We start from the raw sequence: 24,570 nt of genomic DNA, 5'->3' as shown, positions 1-24,570 counted from the left end.
ATAGCACTGTTCAGTAAACACATAGATATGTTGTTTAATTATGGGATGGAACATTTTGATGAGTCTTTTGTTGAAGGGAGTGGGTTAATTTCACGAGAGGAGAGTGGAGGTATCACTTATAATTTTTGAAAGCACTGTTTTGATAATTTGATAGGGGGTGAATTGTTCACCTGCCTCTGTTAGTCTAGTGTCTTCTGTATTGTTCTCTGTGGATTGTACTGTAAACAGTAGATTGTACTGTAAATATTGTAAACAAACATTTTTGATAATAAAAAAAAAAAAAAAAAAAAAAAAAAAAAAAATCACGTTCGCTTTACACGCGAAAGGTCCTCGGTTCGAAACCGGGCGGAAACATTGCTCTTTGACACGTGCAGTAGGTACAGTACTTTTAAAAGAGAATAGTTATTTTCATAAATTCCTAAATTTGGACATTTCAACACGTGCCATGAATATCTGTAAAATCCGGTTTACTCCTTGCAGATGATTGTTGAAGCAGTTTCTGTAGTGTAGCGGTTATCACGTTCGCTTCACACGCCCCTTTTTGGAGTTTCAGTAAGTGGAAGAGAAGCAGGTGTCTGAGTGCTTGAGAGAGAATATCGTTTTTTTTTTGAGGTCTAGTTGACTTATAAGTTTGAAAGTTTGTGAGTGACTGTAGTGAAGTTTCTGTGAAACGTTTTTGCTATTGTCCCCCATCAGCGTGAGCTGTTTGGGGGATATTGCTTAAAATAACCGGACGGACAACATGGCTTCGACATCAAGAATACAAACGACGACGAGAAAGGACAACAGTGAAATCAGAATGTTAAACGAAGAACTGAAAAAAAGAACATATGAGAAGGAACTGACGGTGAACGTGGAAATAAGTGGAGAAGGGAAAATAACAACGATGGAATTGCTGAGAGGAATAAAGGAAGTTTGCGGAACAATACTGGGATGTCGAATGAAAGACGGGAATAAGTATGAAGTAACAATGTCTCATGTAAATGGAAAAGAAAGACTAATAGACGGGCTAAAGATAAAGAACTGTCAAATCATGGCTAAAGAACTAGGGAACGATGAGCTGGTGGTGTCCTTTTTGAACTTGCCCGCATACATTACGGATGAGGAGATAGAAGAGAAACTAAAAGGCTGGAAGGTGAAGGCGACCACGCCAATCAAGAGGAGGATGTGGCCAGGAACGGACATTGTAGATGGGACAAGATTTTGCAAGGTAAAGTTTACAGACAATGTGCAATCCTTGCCATATTCTACTAAATTTAACACTGTCGAGGGATTTGAATATTTTCGTGTAATCCACGACAATCAAGTGAAGGTATGTAGATTATGTATTCAGCCGGGGCACATACTTAAGGAATGTCCGGAATTCACATGCCACAAATGTAGTGAACAAGGGCATTATGCCAGAGAATGTCGGAACATAGGAAATGTGTGCAAAATGTGTGACAGACCTAAAGTTAGATGTAGCTGTAATAAGGGAGAAAATCACTTACTTTTGCAAACAATGGACCTCACGTCTGAGGAAGAGGGGAGTGTGCCTATGGAGAGGGAGGATGAGAGTGACATGGAGAGTGTGACTCCAGAGACAGTGGCAGATAAGCTTGAAGAGCCTGTAATGTCTCCTGGCAAAGCACGAGACGCCGTTTTAGTCTCTGCTGCTGACAAGGTGGAACAGCAGCACATGATGGGTGAAAGACATACACAGGTAGAGATGGTGCAAGGTGCTTCTCAGGTGCCTGAGCCAGCTTTAAGCCTGTGTAAAAATTACACCAAAGAGTGGGCTGGGTCCACTGAAGTCACGGGCACTGTTAAAGCGCACTTTTCAAAAGGCTTCCCCGCCGATCCCCCCAAAAATCCAAATAAAGAGACGGATGATGAAATAGATAGTGAGGATCTTCAGTTGTTTGTAAAAAATAAGAGGTCATTGTCGAAAACCAGGGAGATGATGGGTTTTGGAAAAAAGAAAAAGTAGGATTTTTAAGGACTTGTTTGGCTCTGATTATACTTCTGCACACATTCATAATGATTACAGTCGCATCCCTAAATGGTAACAGTTTGAGAAACATGAGCAAATTTGAGCAGGTATTAGTGTCTGTTAAGGCAGACATGTTGTGTTTTCAAGAGACCAATTGGACAGACTCCAAAATGCAGGAGATTAAGAGTAAATGGTCAGATTTAATTTTTTGTAGTCATGGAGGGGATAAAACATGTGGTGTGGCTATTTTGATAAAAAATGATGTGGTGCAAAATGTAAAAGAAATATATGCTGACAATGATGGCAGACTTATTGTAATTGAATTTGAAGTTCAAAATGTAGTTTTTCGTTTAATTAATGTTTATGCTTCAAACATTGAATCTGAAAGGAGAGAAATGTTTCACAAATTAAAAACACTGTGCTCAGAAAACTGTATACTGATAGGAGATTTTAATGTGAGGTGTAGTAGAATGGATGCCTCTAGTTGTGCTAAATTCAGATATGACTCTTCTAGAAATGCATTATGGAAACTTATGAATGAGGAGAATCTAGTAGATATATGGAGGGCTGAAAATCCAAACAGAAGAGTATTCTCTAGAAGGCAGGTGGTTCTAAAGGAATTAAAACAAAGCAGAATTGATTTATGTCTAGCAAAACAAGAATTGGTGCAGAATGTTAAGAAGGTGTCATATACCTTTACAGCATATAGTGATCATGCAGTAATGTCATTTCAAATGGGTTTTGGTGTGGAGAGGAGAGGGGGAGGTGTCTGGTGTTTAAATGCCAGTCTGTTAAAGGAGGAAGGATATAGAAATGAAATTGTTGAATGTATTAATGATGAAATGTCTAATGTACTGTTAAAAGAGAATGTGTGTTTATGGTGGGAGGAAGTGAAAGTAAAAGTAAAAAATAGGAGTATTAGGTACGCAAAAAATCATAACCGTTTAGATAAGCAGAAAGAAATAATGCTTAGGAATAGGATGTTGCATGAACTTGAAAAGGCTGATACGGATCCAGACTATGATGTTGTGAATTATTTGAAAATCCATGCAGAGCTGGGTCGTTATGAAAAAAATAAATGTTTGGGTGCTATTGTTAGGAGCAGGGCACAGTACGCTTTGGAGGGAGAGAAATGTACATCCTTTTTTTGGGGTCTGGAAAAAAGAAAACAAACTAAGAGTTACATTGTAGAGTTGGAAGATGAAAGAGGTGTAAAGGTAAACGATTTTGTTGGGATCTTAGAGACAGTTGAAACCTTTTACAGAAATCTTTACAAAAAGAATGATGTAGATAAAGTGTGTGTTGTAAAAGTGTTGGATACAATTAGTGCCAAAGTATCGCAGGCAGATAGAATGATGTGTGATGAAGAGATTTCGATTATGGAAATTAAGGAAGCAATTGTTAGCACGCAAGGTAATAAAAGTCCGGGTTTGGATGGTTTAACAAATGAGTTCTATAAAGTCTTTGTAGATATTTTGGCACCCATTTTAGTGAGGGTGTTTCATTATATGGAAGAGAATAAGGAAATCCCTGAGTCTATGTCAACTGGAATGTTAACGATCTTATTCAAAAATAGGGGCAGTAGATTAAAGTTAGAAAATTATAGGCCTATTAGCCTTCTAAATTCGGATTATAAGATACTGACTAAAGTGTTAGCGAATAGGATGAAAAAGGTGATTGGGAGTATTATTGAATCAACACAAGCCTACGGCATACCTGGAAGAGATATTTCAGATGTAATTTGTACAATTAGGGATGTTGTTAATCAAATGAAAAATGAAGGTGGTATAGTTTTAAGTTTGGACTTTAACAAAGCTTTCGATAGAGTGGAGCACAGCTTTTTATTACAGACTTTGGAGAGGTTTGGGTTTGGGCCAAAGTTTGTATCTTGGATCAACCTGTTGTATAGTGGGGCTAAAAGTTGTGTTAAATGTAACGGAGTGTTAACAGATACTTTCCCTGTGGAGAGGTCAGTAAGGCAGGGCTGTCCTTTGTCAGCTCTGCTGTACAGTGTTTCTACAGAACCGTTAGCTACATTGATAAATAGTAATAAAGAAGTAAGGGGTGTTGGAATCCCAGGTGGTGGTGTCAGTGTTGTACATCAGTACGCTGATGACACTACTTGTACTGTGAAGGATATAGAAAGTATTGGAAGCATTATGGGGATCATAGATATATATGGCAAGGCATCGGGTGCTAAAGTTAATATAGAGAAGACTGAAATAATGTTTGTTGGGGATATCAATGTAAACGGGTGTGAGATTCCATTCAAGAGCGCAAAGGATTTTATTAAAGTGCTGGGAGTAAACATTGGTGTAAAGGAGAAAGAGGCAAAAGATATAACTTGGACTGGGATCCTTAATAAAGTCAAGCTAACGTTGAATTTCTGGAAAAATAGAAAACTAAAGTTACAAGGGAAAGTAATTGTTGCAAATGCTTTGGTATTATCCAAATTTGTGTATGTTTTGGGAGTCCTGGACATGCCGGAGTGGGTCCTAAATGAATTGAATAATGTGGTGTCAAATTTTATATGGGATGGTAAAGGAGTGAGAATATCTCAGAAAACATTGATTGCTGACTATGTGGATGGAGGTTTAAAACTTGTAGATTTAGATGTCAAAAGAAAAGCTATTAGGATAAAAACAGTAAAGAAATATTTGTATGACAGTGAAGATTATGGCTGGAAACACTTCTTTAGAGTCTACTTAGAGGAGAGTGGTGGTTGTGAGGATAATGGTTTATTGATGGGGCTTAAAAGGGCAATGTTTGAAAAGGTACCAGATTTTTATAAAGAGGTGCTAAATGCATGGGCAGAGTTGTTGCCTAATGTATATTATGAATGTGGACATATTGACCTGATTATGAATCAACCTATATTTCTGAATGAGAAAATCAAGAACAAAGAAAAAGTTTTGTATAATAAAGTATTTATGAGTGCAGGTCTACGGCAAATAAAAGATTATACTTATGAGGTAATTCCAGGGTTTTTACCTGGGGAAGCTATTTTTGACATAATCAATGAATGGGATGAAGAGGTGGGAAGGGGAACAGTGAATAATATGTATGACAAGATAAAGAATAGTATACCAAGAGCATGGGTTGATTTAATAAATAGTGAAGTTGAAAGAGAAGATTTATTTGTATTTCCTAATTTGTTCATTGGTAGCAGTAAGAAGAAAGTACATTTATCTAGTATACCAGTGAAAAGATTGTATAGAATAATGGTAGGAAAAGTGTGTAGAAGGCCGGCTGCTGAGAAATTTTGGAAAGTAGTTTTTCCGGAATTGGATGAAAAAAAGATATGGGGAAATTTAAATGTAAAATATAATAGTAAGGAGTGTGAAAATATTGATTTCAAACTAAGACATAATAGAATATTTACAAAGGTGGTGCTAAAGAAAATTAATTGTGAGATAGAAAGGGAATGCGACGTATGTGGACGTTTCCCGGAAACTCTTATGCATTTGTTTATAGAATGTGAGGATTTAAAATATTTTTTTTGTAAAGTTAAGGAAATGTTATGTAGAAACTGGGGGGGAGATTTCGTGAAAAAGTATGCGTGGGAGGAACTTTTGTTATTTGGAGTGTCTGGTAAATGTGAGGGTGCTAATGTGTGTTTGTTGAATATGGTTTTGAGTTTTGTGAGGTATGCTATTTTTTGTAGGAGGAATTATGTTTCTTTTGACAGAAAGAGGGTTCAGGTGTGGAGTATCTTTATAGCACTGTTCAGTAAACACATAGATATGTTGTTTAATTATGGGATGGAACATTTTGATGAGTCTTTTGTTGAAGGGAGTGGGTTAATTTCACGAGAGGAGAGTGGAGGTATCACTTATAATTTTTGAAAGCACTGTTTTGATATTTTCTTTGTTGATAATTTGATAGGGGGTGAATTGTTCACCTGCCTCTGTTAGTCTAGTGTCTTCTGTATTGTTCTCTGTGGATTGTACTGTAAACAGTAGATTGTACTGTAAATATTGTAAACAAACATTTTTGATAATAAAAAAAAATAAAAAAAAAAAATAAAAAAAAAAAAAATCACGTTCGCTTTACACGCGAAAGGTCCTCGGTTCGAAACCGGGCGGAAACAGAGCTCTTTGACAAGTGCAGTAGGTACTGTACTTTCAACAAAGAATTGTTATTTTCATGAATTCTGTATTTTGGAAATTCGAATACGTGCCATGAATATCTGTAAAATTCGGTTTACTCCTCGCAGCTAAATGTAGCAGCAGTTTCTGTAGTGTAGCGGTTATCACGTTCGCTTCACACGCCCCTTTTTGGAGTTTCAGGAAGTGGAAGAGAAGCAGGTGTCTGAGTGCTTGAGAGAGAATATCGTTTTTTTTTGGAGGTCTAGTTGACTTATAAGTTTGAAAGTTTGTGAGTGACTGTAGTGAAGTTTCTGTGAAACGTTTTTGCTATTGTCCCCCATCAGCGTGAGCTGTTTGGGGGATATTGCTTAAAATAACCGGACGGACAACATGGCTTCGACATCAAGAATACAAACGACGACGAGAAAGGACAACAGTGAAATCAGAATGTTAAACGAAGAACTGAAAAAAAGAACATATGAGAAGGAACTGACGGTGAACGTGGAAATAAGTGGAGAAGGGAAAATAACAACGATGGAATTGCTGAGAGGAATAAAGGAAGTTTGCGGAACAATACTGGGATGTCGAATGAAAGACGGGAATAAGTATGAAGTAACAATGTCTCATGTAAATGGAAAAGAAAGACTAATAGACGGGCTAAAGATAAAGAACTGTCAAATCATGGCTAAAGAACTAGGGAACGATGAGCTGGTGGTGTCCTTTTTGAACTTGCCCGCATACATTACGGATGAGGAGATAGAAGAGAAACTAAAAGGCTGGAAGGTGAAGGCGACCACGCCAATCAAGAGGAGGATGTGGCCAGGAACGGACATTGTAGATGGGACAAGATTTTGCAAGGTAAAGTTTACAGACAATGTGCAATCCTTGCCATATTCTACTAAATTTAACACTGTCGAGGGATTTGAATATTTTCGTGTAATCCACGACAATCAAGTGAAGGTATGTAGATTATGTATTCAGCCGGGGCACATACTTAAGGAATGTCCGGAATTCACATGCCACAAATGTAGTGAACAAGGGCATTATGCCAGAGAATGTCGGAACATAGGAAATGTGTGCAAAATGTGTGACAGACCTAAAGTTAGATGTAGCTGTAATAAGGGAGAAAATCACTTACTTTTGCAAACAATGGACCTCACGTCTGAGGAAGAGGGGAGTGTGCCTATGGAGAGGGAGGATGAGAGTGACATGGAGAGTGTGACTCCAGAGACAGTGGCAGATAAGCTTGAAGAGCCTGTAATGTCTCCTGGCAAAGCACGAGACGCCGTTTTAGTGTCTGCTGCTGACAAGGTGGAACAGCAGCACATGATGGGTGAAAGACATACACAGGTAGAGATGGTGCAAGGTGCTTCTCAGGTGCCTGAGCCAGCTTTAAGCCTGTGTAAAAATTACACCAAAGAGTGGGCTGGGTCCACTGAAGTCACGGGCACTGTTAAAGCGCACTTTTCAAAAGGCTTCCCCGCCGCTCCCCCCAAAAATCCAAATAAAGAGACGGATGATGAAATAGATAGTGAGGATCTTCAGTTGTTTGTAAAAAATAAGAGGTCATTGTCGAAAACCAGGGAGATGATGGGTTTTGGAAAAAAGAAAAAGTAGGATTTTTAAGGACTTGTTTGGCTCTGATTATACTTCTGCACACATTCATAATGATTACAGTCGCATCCCTAAATGGTAACAGTTTGAGAAACATGAGCAAATTTGAGCAGGTATTAGTGTCTGTTAAGGCAGACATGTTGTGTTTTCAAGAGACCAATTGGACAGACTCCAAAATGCAGGAGATTAAGAGTAAATGGTCAGATTTAATTTTTTTGTAGTCATGGAGGGGATAAAACATGTGGTGTGGCTATTTTGATAAAAAATGATGTGGTGCAAAATGTAAAAGAAATATATGCTGACAATGATGGCAGACTTATTGTAATTGAATTTGAAGTTCAAAATGTAGTTTTTCGTTTAATTAATGTTTATGCTTCAAACATTGAATCTGAAAGGAGAGAAATGTTTCACAAATTAAAAACACTGTGCTCAGAAAACTGTATACTGATAGGAGATTTTAATGTGAGGTGTAGTAGAATGGATGCCTCTAGTTGTGCTAAATTCAGATATGACTTCTTCTAGAAATGCATTATGGAAACTTATGAATGAGGAGAATCTAGTAGATATATGGAGGGCTGAAAATCCAAACAGAAGAGTATTCTCTAGAAGGCAGGTGGTTCTAAAGGAATTAAAACAAAGCAGAATTGATTTATGTCTAGCAAAACAAGAATTGGTGCAGAATGTTAAGAAGGTGTCATATACCTTTACAGCATATAGTGATCATGCAGTAATGTCATTTCAAATGGGTTTTGGTGTGGAGAGGAGAGGGGGAGGTGTCTGGTGTTTAAATGCCAGTCTGTTAAAGGAGGAAGGATATAGAAATGAAATTGTTGAATGTATTAATGATGAAATGTCTAATGTACTGTTAAAAGAGAATGTGTGTTTATGGTGGGAGGAAGTGAAAGTAAAAAATAGGAGTATTAGGTACGCAAAAAATCATAACCGTTTAGATAAGCAGAAAGAAATAATGCTTAGGAATAGGATGTTGCATGAACTTGAAAAGGCTGATACGGATCCAGACTATGATGTTGTGAATTATTTGAAAATCCATGCAGAGCTGGGTCGTTATGAAAAAACTAAATGTTTGGGTGCTATTGTTAGGAGCAGGGCACAGTACGCTTTGGAGGGAGAGAAATGTACATCCTTTTTTTGGGGTCTGGAAAAAAGAAAACAAACTAAGAGTTACATTGTAGAGTTGGAAGATGAAAGAGGTGTAAAGGTAAACGATTTTGTTGGGATCTTAGAGACAGTTGAAACCTTTTACAGAAATCTTTACAAAAAGAATGATGTAGATAAAGTGTGTGTTGTAAAAGTGTTGGATACAATTAGTGCCAAAGTATCGCAGGCAGATAGAATGATGTGTGATGAAGAGATTTCGATTATGGAAATCAAGGAAGCAATTGTTAGCACGCAAGGTAATAAAAGTCCGGGTTTGGATGGTTTAACAAATGAGTTCTATAAAGTCTTTGTAGATATTTTGGCACCCATTTTAGTGAGGGTGTTTCATTATATGGAAGAGAATAAGGAAATCCCTGAGTCTATGTCAACTGGAATGTTAACGATCTTATTCAAAAATAGGGGCAGTAGATTAAAGTTAGAAAATTATAGGCCTATTAGCCTTCTAAATTCGGATTATAAGATACTGACTAAAGTGTTAGCGAATAGGATGAAAAAGGTGATTGGGAGTATTATTGAATCAACACAAGCCTACGGCATACCTGGAAGAGATATTGCAGATGTAATTTGTACAATTAGGGATGTTGTTAATCAAATGAAAAATGAAGGTGGTATAGTTTTAAGTTTGGACTTTAACAAAGCTTTCGATAGAGTGGAGCACAGCTTTTTATTACAGACTTTGGAGAGGTTTGGGTTTGGGCCAAAGTTTGTATCTTGGATCAACCTGTTGTATAGTGGGGCTAAAAGTTGTGTTAAATGTAACGGAGTGTTAACAGATACTTTCCCTGTGGAGAGGTCAGTAAGGCAGGGCTGTCCTTTGTCAGCTCTGCTGTACAGTGTTTCTACAGAACCGTTAGCTACATTGATAAATAGTAATAAAGAAGTAAGGGGTGTTGGAATCCCAGGTGGTGGTGTCAGTGTTGTACATCAGTACGCTGATGACACTACTTGTACTGTGAAGGATATAGAAAGTATTGGAAGCATTATGGGGATCATAGATATATATGGCAAGGCATCGGGTGCTAAAGTTAATATAGAGAAGACTGAAATAATGTTTGTTGGGGATATCAATGTAAACGGGTGTGAGATTCCATTCAAGAGCGCAAAGGATTTTATTAAAGTGCTGGGAGTAAACATTGGTGTAAAGGAGAAAGAGGCAAAAGATATAACTTGGACTGGGATCCTTAATAAAGTCAAGCTAACGTTGAATTTCTGGAAAAATAGAAAACTAAAGTTACAAGGGAAAGTAATTGTTGCAAATGCTTTGGTATTATCCAAATTTGTGTATGTTTTGGGAGTCCTGGACATGCCGGAGTGGGTCCTAAATGAATTGAATAATGTGGTGTCAAATTTTATATGGGATGGTAAAGGAGTGAGAATATCTCAGAAAACATTGATTGCTGACTATGTGGATGGAGGTTTAAAACTTGTAGATTTAGGTGTCAAAAGAAAAGCTATTAGGATAAAAACAGTAAAGAAATATTTGTATGACAGTGAAGATTATGGCTGGAAACACTTCTTTAGAGTCTACTTAGAGGAGAGTGGTGGTTGTGAGGATAATGGTTTATTGATGGGGCTTAAAAGGGCAATGTTTGAAAAGGTACCAGATTTTTATAAGGAGGTGCTAAATGCATGGGCAGAGTTGTTGCCTAATGTATATTATGAATGTGGACATATTGACCTGATTATGAATCAACCTATATTTCTGAATGAGAAAATCAAGAACAAAGAAAAAGTTTTGTATAATAAAGTATTTATGAGTGCAGGTCTACGGCAAATAAAAGATTATACATATGAGGTAATTCCAGGGTTTTTACCTGGGGAAGCTATTTTTGACATAATCAATGAATGGGATGAAGAGGTGGGAAGGGGAACAGTGAATAATATGTATGACAAGATAAAGAATAGTATACCAAGAGCATGGGTTGATTTAATAAATAGTGAAGTTGAAAGAGAAGATTTATTTGTATTTCCTAATTTGTTCATTGGTAGCAGTAAGAAGAAAGTACATTTATCTAGTATACCAGTGAAAAGATTGTATAGAATAATGGTAGGAAAAGTGTGTAGAAGGCCGGCTGCTGAGAAATTTTGGAAAGTAGTTTTTCCGGAATTGGATGAAAAAAAGATATGGGGAAATTTAAATGTAAAATATAATAGTAAGGAGTGTGAAAATAATGATTTCAAACTAAGACATAATAGAATATTTACAAAGGTGGTGCTAAAGAAAATTAATTGTGAGATAGAAAGGGAATGCGACGTATGTGGACGTTTCCCGGAAACTCTTATGCATTTGTTTATAGAATGTGAGGATTTAAAATATTTTTTTAGTAAAGTTAAGGAAATGTTATGTAGAAACTGGGGGGGAGATTTCGTGAAAAAGTATGCGTGGGAGGAACTTTTGTTATTTGGAGTGTCTGGTAAATGTGAGGGTGCTAATGTGTGTTTGTTGAATATGGTTTAGAGTTTTGTGAGGTATGCTATTTTTTGTAGGAGGAAATATGTTTCTTTTGACAGAAAGAGGGTTCAGGTGTGGAGTATCTTTATAGCACTGTTCAGTAAACACATAGATATGTTGTTTAATTATGGGATGGAACATTTTGATGAGTCTTTTGTTGAAGGGAGTGGGTTAATTTCACGAGAGGAGAGTGGAGGTATCACTTATAATTTTTGAAAGCACTGTTTTGATATTTTCTTTGTTGATAATTTGATAGGGGGTGAATTGTTCACCTGCCTCTGTTAGTCTAGTGTCTTCTGTATTGTTCTCTGTGGATTGTACTGTAAACAGTAGATTGTACTGTAAATATTGTAAACAAACATTTTTGATAATAAAAAAAAATCAAAAAAAAAATCACGTTCGCTTCACACGCGAAAGGTCCCTGGTTCGAAACCAGGCGGAAACAACGCTCATTGACTCATTCAAGAAGTACCATAGTGTTAACAAAGAATTTCATTCGTCCCTTATTTTGGAAATTCTAATACGTGCCATGAATATTTTTAAAATTCGGTTTACTCATTGCAGCTAATTGTAGCAGTAGTTTCTGTGGTGTAGTTGTAATCATGTTTGCTTCACACGCAAATGGTCCCTGGTTCGAAACCGGGCGGAAACAACGCTCATTGACACATTCTGAAGTACCATAGTGGTAACAGAGAATTTCATGAATTTTTTATTTTAGAAATTCGAATATGTGCCATGAATATCGGTAAAATTCGGTTTACTCCTTGCAGAAAAATCAAGCAGCAGTTTCTGTAGTGTAGTGGTTATCACGTTCGCTTTACACGTGAAAGGTTATATTTATATTTCCCTCAATAACTTTAAACATCAGCTATCTGAGCAGCTAACATCATTGCATTGACCCAACTCCTACTTTACAGAATGTTGTTATTCTAAGCAGGAAACAGAGATGTGCTAAATAATTTGGTTTTGTAATCTGAAGAACATCCCTTCAATCCCTGTTCGTACAATTATAGAACAGAAGTGGCATGATTGCCATCTTTTATGGCGTCATTTTCAAAAACTGAAGTTTATGGGTTCGATCCCAGTCTGTACCTGGTTTAAGAATTGCTGCTATCATTTCCTTGTAGTTTCAATGGAGTGGTGTATATAAAAAGTACATTGTATTGATATTGCATTTTATCTGCAAATGAAATGGGATGGAAGCTCAGAGGGGGAGTGCATGCAAAATATGGATGAGGTCCTCGGTTCAATCCCAAGATTCTCCACTGAGTTTATTTGTGTGCCAAATTCACATTTACACAACTACTACTTTCCTGAATGTTGATATATAATACAGAGCGTAGAGTGGCATGGTGGCCAAGTGGTAAGGCGTTGGTCTTGTAAACCGAAGATCATGGGTTCAAATCCCTTCTGTGCCTTTATGAAAGACATCTGATATCATGGACCTGTGCATTAATTGGAGGACTTTGCAGAAAATCAAGTTGTATCAATATTGCAACACAGCTATTATAGTAAGGGGATGAATCTCTATGGTAGAGCCAGTACTTTACATGAATGCGGTCCAACGTTAATCCCCAACTTCTCTGTTGAGTGTAATTAGTTGTTAAATTAGCTTTTGTACAACTCCCACTTTCCAGAATGTTGACATTCTAAGAAGGAAATAGATATGCTAAATCATCTGTTTCTGTAAACTGAAGCACATGGGTTCATCCTTGTTCGAGGTTTATGGAAGATAGCTGATATTATGGAAATGTACTTTCATTAGAACAGTGTAAAGAAAAGGTGAATTGTATTGATATGACCGCTGCGACCTGTATGCTCTAGTCGGCTGGCCCTCGCTACCTATTCGTCACCAGACCCACTGGCTCCAGGTCATCTATAAGTCTATGCTAGGTAAAGCTCCGCCTTATCTCAACTCACTGGTCACGATAAAAACACCCACCTGTAGCACTCGCTCCAGCAGATATATCTCACTGGTCATCCCCAAAGCCAACACCTCCTTTGGCTGCCTTTCCTTCCAGTTCTCTGCTGCCAATGACTGGAACGAATTGCAAAAATCGCTGAACCTGGACACTTATATTTCCCTCACTAACTTTAAACATCAGCTATCTGAGCAGCTAACCGATCGCTGCAGCTGTACATAGGCCATCTGTAAATAGCCCACCCAATCTACCTACCTCATCCCCATATTGTTTTTATTTACTTTCTGCTCTTTTGCACACCAGTATTTGTACTTGCACATCATCATCTGCTCATCTGTCACTCCAGTGTTAATTTGCTAAATTGTAATTACCTCACTACCATGGCCTATTTATTACCTTACCTCCTCATGCCATTTGCACACACTGAATATAGACTTTCTTTTTTTCTATTGTGTTATTGACTGTACGCTTGTTTATTCCATTTGTAACTCTATGTTGTTGTTTGTGTCGCACTGCTTTGCTTTATCTTGGCCAGGTTGCAGTTCTCAATGAGAACTTGTTCTCCACTTGCTTACCTGGTTAAATAAAGGTGAAATAAAATAAAATAAGAAACATTTTTAATCTTTCCCAGAACGGGGATGTAGCTCAGTGGTAGAGCGCATGCTTCGCATGTATGAGGTCCTGGGTTCAATCCCCAGCTTCTCCATTTAAAATTATTGCATTGACCCAACTCCTACTTTACAGAATGTTGAAATTCTAAGCAGGAAACAGAGATGTGCTAAATAATTTGGTTTTGTAATCTGAAGAACATCCCTTCAATCCCTGTTCGTACAATTATAGAACAGAAGTGGCATGATTGCCATCTTTTATGGCGTCATTTTCAAAAACTGAAGTTTATGGGTTCGATCCCAGTCTGTACCTGGTTTAAGAATTGCTGCTATCATTTCCTTGTAGTTTCAATGGAGTGGTGTATATAAAAAGTACATTGTATTGATATTGCATTTTATCTGCAAATGAAATGGGATGGAAGCTCAGAGGGGGAGTGCATGCAAAATATGGATGAGGTCCTCGGTTCAATCCCAAGATTCTCCACTGAGTTTATTTGTGTGCCAAATTCACATTTACACAACTACTACTTTCCTGAATGTTGATATATAATTCAGAACGTAGAGTGGCATGGTGGCCAAGTGGTAAGGCGTTGGTCTTGTAAACCGAAGATCATGGGTTCAAATCCCTTCTGTGCCTTTATGAAAGACATCTGATATCATAGACCTGTGCATTAATTGGAGGACTTTGCAGAAAATCAAGTTGTATCAATATTGCAACACAGCTATTATAGTAAGTGGATGAATCTCTATGGTAGAGCCAGTACTTTACATGAATGCGGTCCAACGTTAATCCCCAACTTCTCTGTTGAGTGTAATTAGTTGTTAAATTAGCTTTTGCACAACTCCCACTTTCCAGAATGTTGACATTCTAAGAAGGAAATAGATATGCTAAATCATCTGTTTCTGTAAACTGAAGCACATGGGTTCATCCTTGTTCGACGTTTATGGAAGATAGCTGATATTATGGAAATGTACTTTCATTAGAACAGTGTAAAGAAAAGGTAAATTGTATTGATATGACCACTGCGACCTGTATGCTCTAGTCGGCTGGCCCTCGCTACCTATTCGTCACCAGACCCACTGGCTCCAGGTCATCTATAAGTCTATGCTAGGTAAAGCTCCGCCTTATCTCAACTCACTGGTCACGATAAAAACACCCACCCGTAGCACTCGCTCCAGCAGATATATCTCACTGGTCATCCCCAAAGCCAACACCTCCTTTGGCTGCCTTTCCTTCCAGTTCTCTGCTGCCAATGACTGGAACGAATTGCAAAAATCGCTGAACCTGGACACTTATATTTCCCTCACTAACTTTAAACATCAGCTATCTGAGCAGCTAACCGATCGCTGCAGCTGTACATAGGCCATCTGTAAATAGCCCACCCAATCTACCTACCTCATCCCCATATTGTTTTTATTTACTTTCTGCTCTTTTGCACACCAGTATTTGTACTTGCACATCATCATCTGCTCATCTGTCACTCCAGTGTTAATTTGCTAAATTGTAATTACCTCACTACCATGGCCTATTTATTACCTTACCTCCTCATGCCATTTGCACACACTGAATATAGACTTTCTTTTTTTCTATTGTGTTATTGACTGTACGCTTGTTTATTCCATTTGTAACTCTATGTTGTTGTTTGTGTCGCACTGCTTTGCTTTATCTTGGCCAGGTTGCAGTTCTCAATGAGAACTTGTTCTCCACTTGCTTACCTGGTTAAATAAAGGTGAAATAAAATAAAATAAGAAACATTTTTCATCTCTCCCAGAACGGGGATGTAGCTCAGTGGTAGAGCGCATGCTTCGCATGTATGAGGTCCTGGGTTCAATCCCCAGCTTCTCCATTTAAAATTATTGCATTGACCCAACTCCTACTTTACAGAATGTTGTAATTCTAAGCAGGAAACAGAGACGTGCTAAATAATTTGGTTTTGTAATCTGAAGAACATTCCTTCAATCCCTGTTCGTACAATTATAGAACAGAAGTGGCATGATTGCCATCTTTTATGGCGTCATTTTCAAAAACTGAAGTTTATGGGTTCGATCCCAGTCTGTACCTGGTTTAAGAATTGCTGCTATCATTTCCTTGTAGTTTCAATGGAGTGGTGTATATAAAAAGTACATTGTATTGATATTGCATTTTATCTGCAAATGAAATGGGATGGAAGCTCAGAGGGGGAGTGCATGCAAAATATGGATGAGGTCCTCGGTTCAATCCCAAGATTCTCCACTGAGTTTATTTGTGTGCCAAATTCACATTTACACAACTACTACTTTCCTGAATGTTGATATATAATTCAGAACGTAGAGTGGCATGGTGGCCAAGTGGTAAGGCGTTGGTCTTGTAAACCGAAGATCATGGGTTCAAATCCCTTCTGTGCCTTTATGAAAGACATCTGATATCATGGACCTGTGCATTAATTGGAGGACTTTGCAGAAAATCAAGTTGTATCAATATTGCAACACAGCTATTATAGTAAGTGGATGAATCTCTATGGTAGAGCCAGTACTTTACATGAATGCGGTCCAACGTTAATCCCCAACTTCTCTGTTGAGTGTAATTAGTTGTTAAATTAGCTTTTGTACAACTCCCACTTTCCAGAATGTTGACATTCTAAGAAGGAAATAGATATGCTAAATCATCTGTTTCTGTAAACTGAAGCACATGGGTTCATCCTTGTTTGACGTTTATGGAAGATAGCTGATATTATGTAAATGTACTTTCATTAGAACAGTGTAAAGAAAAGGTAAATTGTATTGATATGACCGCTGCGACCTGTATGCTCTAGTCGGCTGGCCCTCGCTACCTATTCGTCACCAGACCCACTGGCTCCAGGTCATCTATAAGTCTATGCTAGGTAAAGCTCCGCCTTATCTCAACTCACTGGTCACGATAAAAACACCCACCCGTAGCACTCGCTCCAGCAGATATATCTCACTGGTCATCCCCAAAGCCAACACCTCCTTTGGCTGCCTTTCCTTCCAGTTCTCTGCTGCCAATGACTGGAACGAATTGCAAAAATCGCTGAACCTGGACACTTATATTTCCCTCACTAACTTTAAACATCAGCTATCTGAGCAGCTAACCGATCGCTGCAGCTGTACATAGGCCATCTGTAAATAGCCCACCCAATCTACCTACCTCATCCCCATATTGTTTTTATTTACTTTCTGCTCTTTTGCACACCAGTATTTGTACTTGCACATCATCATCTGCTCATCTATCACTCCAGTGTTAATTTGCTAAATTGTAATTACCTCACTACCATGGCCTATTTATTACCTTACCTCCTCATGCCATTTGCACACACTGAATATAGACTTTCTTTTTTTCTATTGTGTTATTGACTGTACGCTTGTTTATTCCATTTGTAACTCTATGTTGTTGTTTGTGTCGCACTGCTTTGCTTTATCTTGGCCAGGTTGCAGTTCTCAATGAGAACTTGTTCTCCACTTGCTTACCTGGTTAAATAAAGGTGAAATAAAATAAAATAAGAAACATTTTGTATCTCTCCCAGAACGGGGATGTAGCTCAGTGGTAGAGCGCATGCTTCGCATGTATGAGGTCCTGGGTTCAATCCCCAGCATCTCCATTTAAAGTTATTGCATTGACCCAACTCCTACTTTACAGAATGTTGTAATTCTAAGCAGGAAACAGAGATGTGCTAAATAATTTGGTTTTGTAATCTGAAGAACATTCCTTCAATCCCTGTTCGTACAATTATAGAACAGAAGTGGCATGATTGCCATCTTTTATGGCGTCATTTTCAAAAACTGAAGTTTATGGGTTCGATCCCAGTCTGTACCTGGTTTAAGAATTGCTGCTATCATTTCCTTGTAGTTTCAATGGAGTGGTGTATATAAAAAGTACATTGTATTGATATTGCATTTTATCTGCAAATGAAATGGGATGGAAGCTCAGAGGGGGAGTGCATGCAAAATATGTATGAGGTCCTCGGTTCAATCCCAAGATTCTCCACTGAGTTTATTTGTGTGCCAAATTCACATTTACACAACTACTACTTTCCAGAATGTTGATATATCATTCAGACAGCGTAGAGTGGCATGGTGGCCAAGTGGTAAGGCGTTGGTCTCGTAAACCGAAGATCATGGGTTCAAATCCCATCCGTGCCTTTATGACAGACATCTGATATCATGGACCTGTGTTTTTATTGGAGGACTTTGCAGAAAAAGCAAGTTGTGTCAATATGGCAACACAGTTATTATAGTAAGGGGATGTATCTCTATGGTAGAGCCAGTACTTTACATGTATGCGGTCCAACGTTAATCCCCAACTTCTCTGTTGAGTGTATTTAGTTGTTAAATTAGCTTTTGCACAACTCCCACTTTCCAGAATGTTGACATTCTAAGAAGGAAATAGATATGCTAAATCATCTGTTTCTGTAAACTGAAGCACATGGGTTCAATCCTTGTTCGACGTTTATGGAAGATAGCTGATATTATGTAAATGTACTTTCATTAGAACAGTGTAAAGAAAAGGTCAATTGTATTGATATGACCACTGCGACCTGTATGCTCTAGTCGGCTGGCCCTCGCTACCTATTCGTCACCAGACCCACTGGCTCCAGGTCATCTATAAGTCTATGCTAGGTAAAGCTTCGTCTTATCTCAGCTCACTGGTCACGATAACAACACCCACCCGTAGCACGCGCTCCAGCAGGTATATCTCACTGGTCATCCTCAAAGCCAACACCTCCTTTGGCCACCTTTCCTTCCAGTTCTCTGTTGCCAATGACTGGAACGAATTGCAAAAATCGCTGAACCTGGACACTTATATTTCCCTCACTAACTTTAAACATCAGCTATCTGAGCAGCTAACCGATCGCTGCAGCTGTATATAGGCCATCTGTAAATAGCCCACCCAATCTACCTACCTCATCCCCATATTGTTTTTATTTACTTTCTGCTCTTTTGCACACCAGTATTTCTACTTGCACATCATCATCTGCTCATCTATCACTCCAGTGTTAATTTGCTAAATTGTAATTACCTCACTACCATGGCCTATTTATTACCTTACCTCCTCACGCCATTTGCACACACTGTATATAGACTTTCTTTTTTCTATTGTGTTATTGACTGTATGCTTGTTTATTCCATTTGTAACACTGTGTTGTTGTTTGTGTCGCACTGCTTTGCTTTATCTTGGCCAGGTCGCAGTTCTCAATGAGAACTTGTTCTCCACCAGCTTACCTGGTTAAATAAAGGTGAAATAAAATAAAATAAGAAACATTTTTTATCTTTCCCAGAAAGGGGATGTAGCTCAGTGGTAGAGCGCGTGCTTCGCATGTATGAGGTCGGGTTCAATCCCCAGCTTCTCCATTTAAAATTATTGCATTGACCCAACTCCTACTTTACAGAATGTTGAAATTCTAAGCAGGAAACAGAAATGTGCTAAATAATTTGGTCTTGTAATCTGAACAACAGGCGTTCAATCCCTGTTCATACATTTATAGAACAGAAGTAGCATGGTTGCCAACTTTTATGGTGTCATTTTGAAAAACTGAAATTCATGGGTTCTATCCCTGTCTCTACCTGGTTTAAGAATTGCTGCTATCATTTCATTGTAGTTTCAATGGAGTGGTGTATATAAAAAGTACATTGTATTGATATTGCATTTTATCTGCAAATGAAATGGGATGGAAGCTCAGAGGGTGAGGGCATGCAAAATATGTATGTGGTCCTCGGTTCAATCCCAAGATTCTCTACTGAGTTTATTTGTGTGCCAACTTCACATTTACACAACTACTACTTTCCATAATGTTGATATATAACTTACAGCGTATTGTGGCATGGTGGCCAAGTGAAAAGGCGTTGGTCTCGTCAACCGAAGATCATAGATTCAAATCCTGTCCGTGCCTTAATGAACGACATCTGATATCATGGACCTGTGCTTTTCAAAAACAGGTAGCGAGGGCCAGCTGACTAGAGGGTTAAGGTTAGTTTAGGTGAGTCTTTTCAAGGTCTGTTTGTCAACGGAAGTGGAAAGCATAGTTCAACCTAGGAGTTACTCCCCATCTGATCATTCTTTTTTCTCCACGTTGTCTATGTTTTTACTTCCGTGTCCGTCTGTCTTTTAGTCCTGGATGTTTTCAATCATTGGTATAATTAAGAGTTATTCCCTTCCAAGATCCTTACTCCCAATCAATCCATGTCTAGTCAAATCCAGCTGGTCTGTTTGGGTATACTCGGCGTAGGATCAGGCAAAGGCCCTCGAGTTGTGTACCTTATGTAGGTCCGGTCCTCAGTTGGTTGCCATGTTTCCCTGTTGAGTGGTAAGTCATTGAACTTCCAATGGTTTGAGCAGACAAAAACCCAAAGGGCAAGCCCTCTTTACGGTTGTCATGCATCCGCCCTTGGAGTTCCGTCCAGCGTCCTTGTAGATACATGGTAGGTTAAGGATCAGGCAAAACCCCATAGTCGCGTACTGTATGAGGGTCCAGTTTCTCGGATTGGTTGCCATGTTTCCATACCAGCCATGTCAGTCTGTCATACTTGTGAGTTTCAGCAGACAAAGAAACCCTCAAGGAGGAAATCTCCCAGTTGTCGTGCATCCGCCCCAAGTGTAGTTGTTCGGATTTTCGTTATTTAGCCCTCCGAAAAGGCCCTGAGAGAAGTGGACGATGATGAAGCCAAAAAGAAGGCGGAAAACATTGACGGAAAAACAGCAGAATGTGACTGTAAGTTTGATGAAACTGAACAAATCATCCTGATCAGCTTCTGGACAAGGTTCGCTGAGGCAGAAATTACCAGCAAACATGGGCAAACATGCACGTTCTAGGCTGATCTGGGGCCTGTAGTTGTAAGTCCCAACTGGCTCCTCCTGCTCCACAATTTTCACTTTTCCCAGTTTCCCTTCGTCGTCGGATTGAGAACCGCCTTTCCATGCCCACTCATCCCACAGTTTTTCACGCCTTTTCTTCAACTTCCGGACCTGGTCCTTTGACTCTGTTGCCTTGGACCGAGGGATCAAATCTTTCCACTCATCCAATCCTCGTTCGAAGTTGTTGACCTCCCGTTCCAGGTTCCTATGAATCAATTCACATTCCCTCCTGGTCATATGGTGGTGATCGGTGTCCTCGGCCTGGTCCATGGCTGATCCAGCCTCTTCAGTGAGGGTGGTAATTTCTGCCTCAGCGAACCTTGTCCAGAAGCTGATCAGGATGATTTGTTCAGTTTCATCAAACTTACAGTCACATTCTGCTGTTTTTCCGTCAATGTTTTCCGCCTTCTTTTTGGCTTCATCATCGTCCACTTCTCTCAGGGCCGTGGCATACTCAAACCCTGCATCTCTGACTCTGGAGTGATCCACTTTAAAGTTCCTCCACTCACTTCTCATTTCACTTTCCCCCAGTGCACTAGCTCTGGAGGTGAGGTAATTGGCTCTTCTAGTGAACGCAGTCTGGGCTGCTGACCGCTTCTGTTTTAGCCTCTCCAGGTCCTCCTCTGATGCTGCCATCTTGCCAACTTTTCTAGCGTTTAACTCAAGCGCAAGTGTTTTCTGCCAACTGGGTTTTAAATAGTCCTTTAACTGTATCCTCATCTTGGCTTTCACTCAGTAATGATTTGCCTAGTAAGTCAACAGATGAGCAGACAGCTTTATGGGTGGACTGTTTGCTTATCAGAAGTTAGTCTCGTGACGAATGTTCTAGCCTTGCATTATCCATGTAAAGGAGAACCGTGGTTTATGACTGTTCGGATTTTCGTTATTTAGCCCTCCGAAAAGGCTCACCAGGAAGCACACAATGTCATGACTCGTGTTTTGTCCTTAATTTTATTTTAAATCAAATGACCACAGGTCATAAACCTGAAATACAACAAACAAGTAATGACAATATATTATTCAGATATATTATTTAGTATATTATTCAAGTAATATAATAATAATAATAATACATTAAATAAGCCTGCAACACCATCAAAGATGTGGCGAATCTGGCTTAAAACAGCACCGACTACATCACCCAGAATGCCCAGCGCCAGAGGAGCATGCGCACAGTGACTCTGCCGTCACAGGTTGCTATGGACGCTGTCACAGGACACAACCCATGCCACCACATGCCTCGTCCAAAGGATTTACCACAAACGCAACATAATGTGACACTCCACCAGGGATCACCGAACCAAACCACCGCTATCACCACCGCCACCAGAAACCAGCAGAGTGCTCCGAACAATCAGCACAATGCAAATGGCTGATAATAATAGCCTAATGCTATATAGCATCTGGGTCGCTGAGCTACCGCACCCAGCGAGCTACAAGTTACTCCCGGCCAACTAACACCAACACAGTGAGGTAAACGTTCAGTGCACAAACATATAAGTGACTTAAACATCAATGCTAGACTGAGTAGTTCGCAGTTACATACCAACGGGCTGTGTGCTCCTGATGATTGTCTACGGGGAAGTGATTACCAGGTGCTGTAATTTAAGTCTCTAGTGAAGCTACGCATGCGCACATAACGTAACATATTTGAGCATCTAAGAAACTTAAAGAAATCACTCGTTCCCCATTTAATTGAACACATCAGACCCATTTGCTTCTCTTTTATCTATTTATACATATATTTTTTGTTTTTATTTTCCTGAGTGAGCTACAAATCTCAACAGTAGTCCTGGGTCATTCGGCAGTGACCAATTGGGCTACTCCCTTCCAGGATCGTAGTGTGCCAGTGGTATGTCATCCCTAGACAGTGAATTTTATCGTAGTCAGAAAGGTCAAAAAGTGTTTCGGTTGTCCAGGCTGAGTACGGCGGGGCGAGGTCTCCCCCAGTGAAAAATTGTTCTGTGGGATGAAACGCTCCGCCAGACATCATCTGGGCACCCCAGGGATCTCCCGGCCCGGGGATAATTCCAGCGGCACCGCCCACCTTAAAAGAACTCTACCCACACGAAGTAAACACGCGCTACTGGACATACTACCAATCCAATTCTAAACTGGGGTAGGTAGTCGTCTAGCGCGGTACGTGAGCCCTCATTTGGCGGGGTTGAGATTGTTGGCCTGTCGGTCTGCACAACGGGTTAGGGTTAGGTTGTAGTTTGGTGGAGCACACAAAGAGACACACACGCACTCGGGAAGGCAGGAGAGAGAATCTATGAGCAGCAGACTAAGACGTGATTGTGGGTTTGGTTCCAAGCTGAATATCGTGCAGATAGACCGACATTTCAAGTCTGTCCATGCACTTAAGCCTGCTACTATTAAATGGAAGCGTGCCATGCAATCTTGCCGGCTTTCAACCGAGAGACAGCAGCCCGAATCATGGAAGTGTATGCAGCCTAACAACGGTGTTGCACCGCGGCTGGAGCCCTGTGAGAACCCTGTGTATTTGCAGTGTGTTGAAAGTGAGTTGTCCGTGGATCAGCAGCTGTTGGACGAGAGTGAGCAGGCGGTGGCGACTGCGCCGGTGCAGTCAACCAGTGAGATCGGTGGTGAACCATGCTCGGAACCGAGGGAGCAAGGCTGCGTGGTGGCGACTTCCACGGAGAGCGAGAGTGATGAAGGCGGCGGTGTGGAGTCCAGAATTGAAGGTTGGAGGAATGTAATTTTGACTGATTATGAACACTTTGCTATGGGTAAAAACCCTTCAGTTAAACGAATTGACAATAGTCGCACCAGTCTATCCCGAATACGGCAATTCCTCCGCTATATGTCAGAGGGCAAGGCCGATGTAGGACTGTGTTCTCTGGATAACTACAGACGTGCGTCTGAGTGGTATGGTCAATGTGAAGACCGTTGTTTGGCACCATCCACATTAAAAATATACCGATCCGATGTTCGAAGTTTCTTGAACTATCTTATTCAGTTCCGGCCAAAAGGTCTGCAGGCTAAAGCCAGTAAAATTCGAAAGTTGTTACTCTGCTTGGCAAAGATGGACAGGGATTCACGGCAGAGCCAGGCAACACACAGGGCAAAATTCCGCAAAAGCTGCAGAGACGAGGTGCTCAGCGCTGCGTAGTTAAGCCGATTTGTTGAGCTAAGCAATCAAGCTATTCCTTCGGTTCTCAGTAGGCTGGAGGTCCGAGCCACCTGCGCTGATAGACGTAGGTTTGCGGCTCTCATGTCCAGCCGTTTGGCCATCTTTAATGGCACTCGACGATCCCCAGTCACCACCTTCAGTGAGAGGGAATTTACTGAAGTAACCCCGGAAAGTGGGGGTTATCAGATGTGCATTTCAAGCCACAAAACGAACTATAGCTTCGGTGAGTGCAGAGTTGTTCTATCTGAGCAGGAATACACTTGGCTTAAACGATTCCATCAGATCAGGCCTAATCTGAGTGGAATCACCTCAGACACAACACTCTTCTTTTTCACGTCCTGCGGTCAACTGTACGTCAATCTCTGTGAGTATGTGGGCCAGCTATTTGAAGAATTTGACATTGGAAGTAAAGTCACCTTCGGTACAATTCGACGAAGCGTTGCTACATTGAACTTTAATCAAGGCTCGGTTACAGACCGGGGAACTGTGGCTGTCCATATGTGTCATTCTCTGGAAACGCAAGCACGGTACTACCGGTACCATAATTTGCCTCGTAACGCCAGCCAAGCGCGGACATTAATTGAGGGACAAATCAACCCATGATTCACTGATAAATAAAGAATATTTATTTGAAACTCACCCATTTCTTTGTGTGTCATTTGGTCACGGTTGAGAATGTATGATAGAGGGCAGGCAGGTGGGCAGGCAGGGTAGAGAGAGTAAGCCCAGAGGAA

At 39.9% G+C, this 24,570-nt stretch overlaps 7 non-coding genes across 7 annotated transcripts; all 7 read left to right on the top strand.

Annotated features, from left to right (window-relative positions):
• The first annotated feature begins 12,651 nt into the window (after nucleotides 1-12,651).
• trnat-ugu (transfer RNA threonine (anticodon UGU)) lies at nucleotides 12,652-12,723 on the top strand. The gene has a single exon. It is a non-coding gene; the product is annotated as a tRNA-Thr (tRNA).
• Nucleotides 12,724-13,861: 1,138 nt separating this feature from the next.
• Nucleotides 13,862-13,933, top strand: trnaa-cgc (transfer RNA alanine (anticodon CGC)). Its single transcript has one exon. It is a non-coding gene; the product is annotated as a tRNA-Ala (tRNA).
• Nucleotides 13,934-14,400: 467 nt separating this feature from the next.
• trnat-ugu (transfer RNA threonine (anticodon UGU)) lies at nucleotides 14,401-14,472 on the top strand. The gene has a single exon. It is a non-coding gene; the product is annotated as a tRNA-Thr (tRNA).
• A 1,138-nt stretch (nucleotides 14,473-15,610) lies between these two features.
• trnaa-cgc (transfer RNA alanine (anticodon CGC)) lies at nucleotides 15,611-15,682 on the top strand. The gene has a single exon. It is a non-coding gene; the product is annotated as a tRNA-Ala (tRNA).
• A 467-nt stretch (nucleotides 15,683-16,149) lies between these two features.
• On the top strand, nucleotides 16,150-16,221 carry trnat-ugu (transfer RNA threonine (anticodon UGU)). Its single transcript has one exon. It is a non-coding gene; the product is annotated as a tRNA-Thr (tRNA).
• Nucleotides 16,222-17,359: 1,138 nt separating this feature from the next.
• On the top strand, nucleotides 17,360-17,431 carry trnaa-cgc (transfer RNA alanine (anticodon CGC)). The gene has a single exon. It is a non-coding gene; the product is annotated as a tRNA-Ala (tRNA).
• Nucleotides 17,432-17,900: 469 nt separating this feature from the next.
• On the top strand, nucleotides 17,901-17,972 carry trnat-cgu (transfer RNA threonine (anticodon CGU)). The gene has a single exon. It is a non-coding gene; the product is annotated as a tRNA-Thr (tRNA).
• Nucleotides 17,973-24,570: the final 6,598 nt, after the last annotated feature.

This window comes from Salmo salar, chromosome 18 (assembly GCF_965601325.2).
Source record: "Salmo salar chromosome 18, fSalSal1, whole genome shotgun sequence".
NCBI lineage: Eukaryota > Metazoa > Chordata > Actinopteri > Salmoniformes > Salmonidae > Salmo > Salmo salar.
This window is presented reverse-complemented; position numbering and strand designations above follow the sequence as displayed.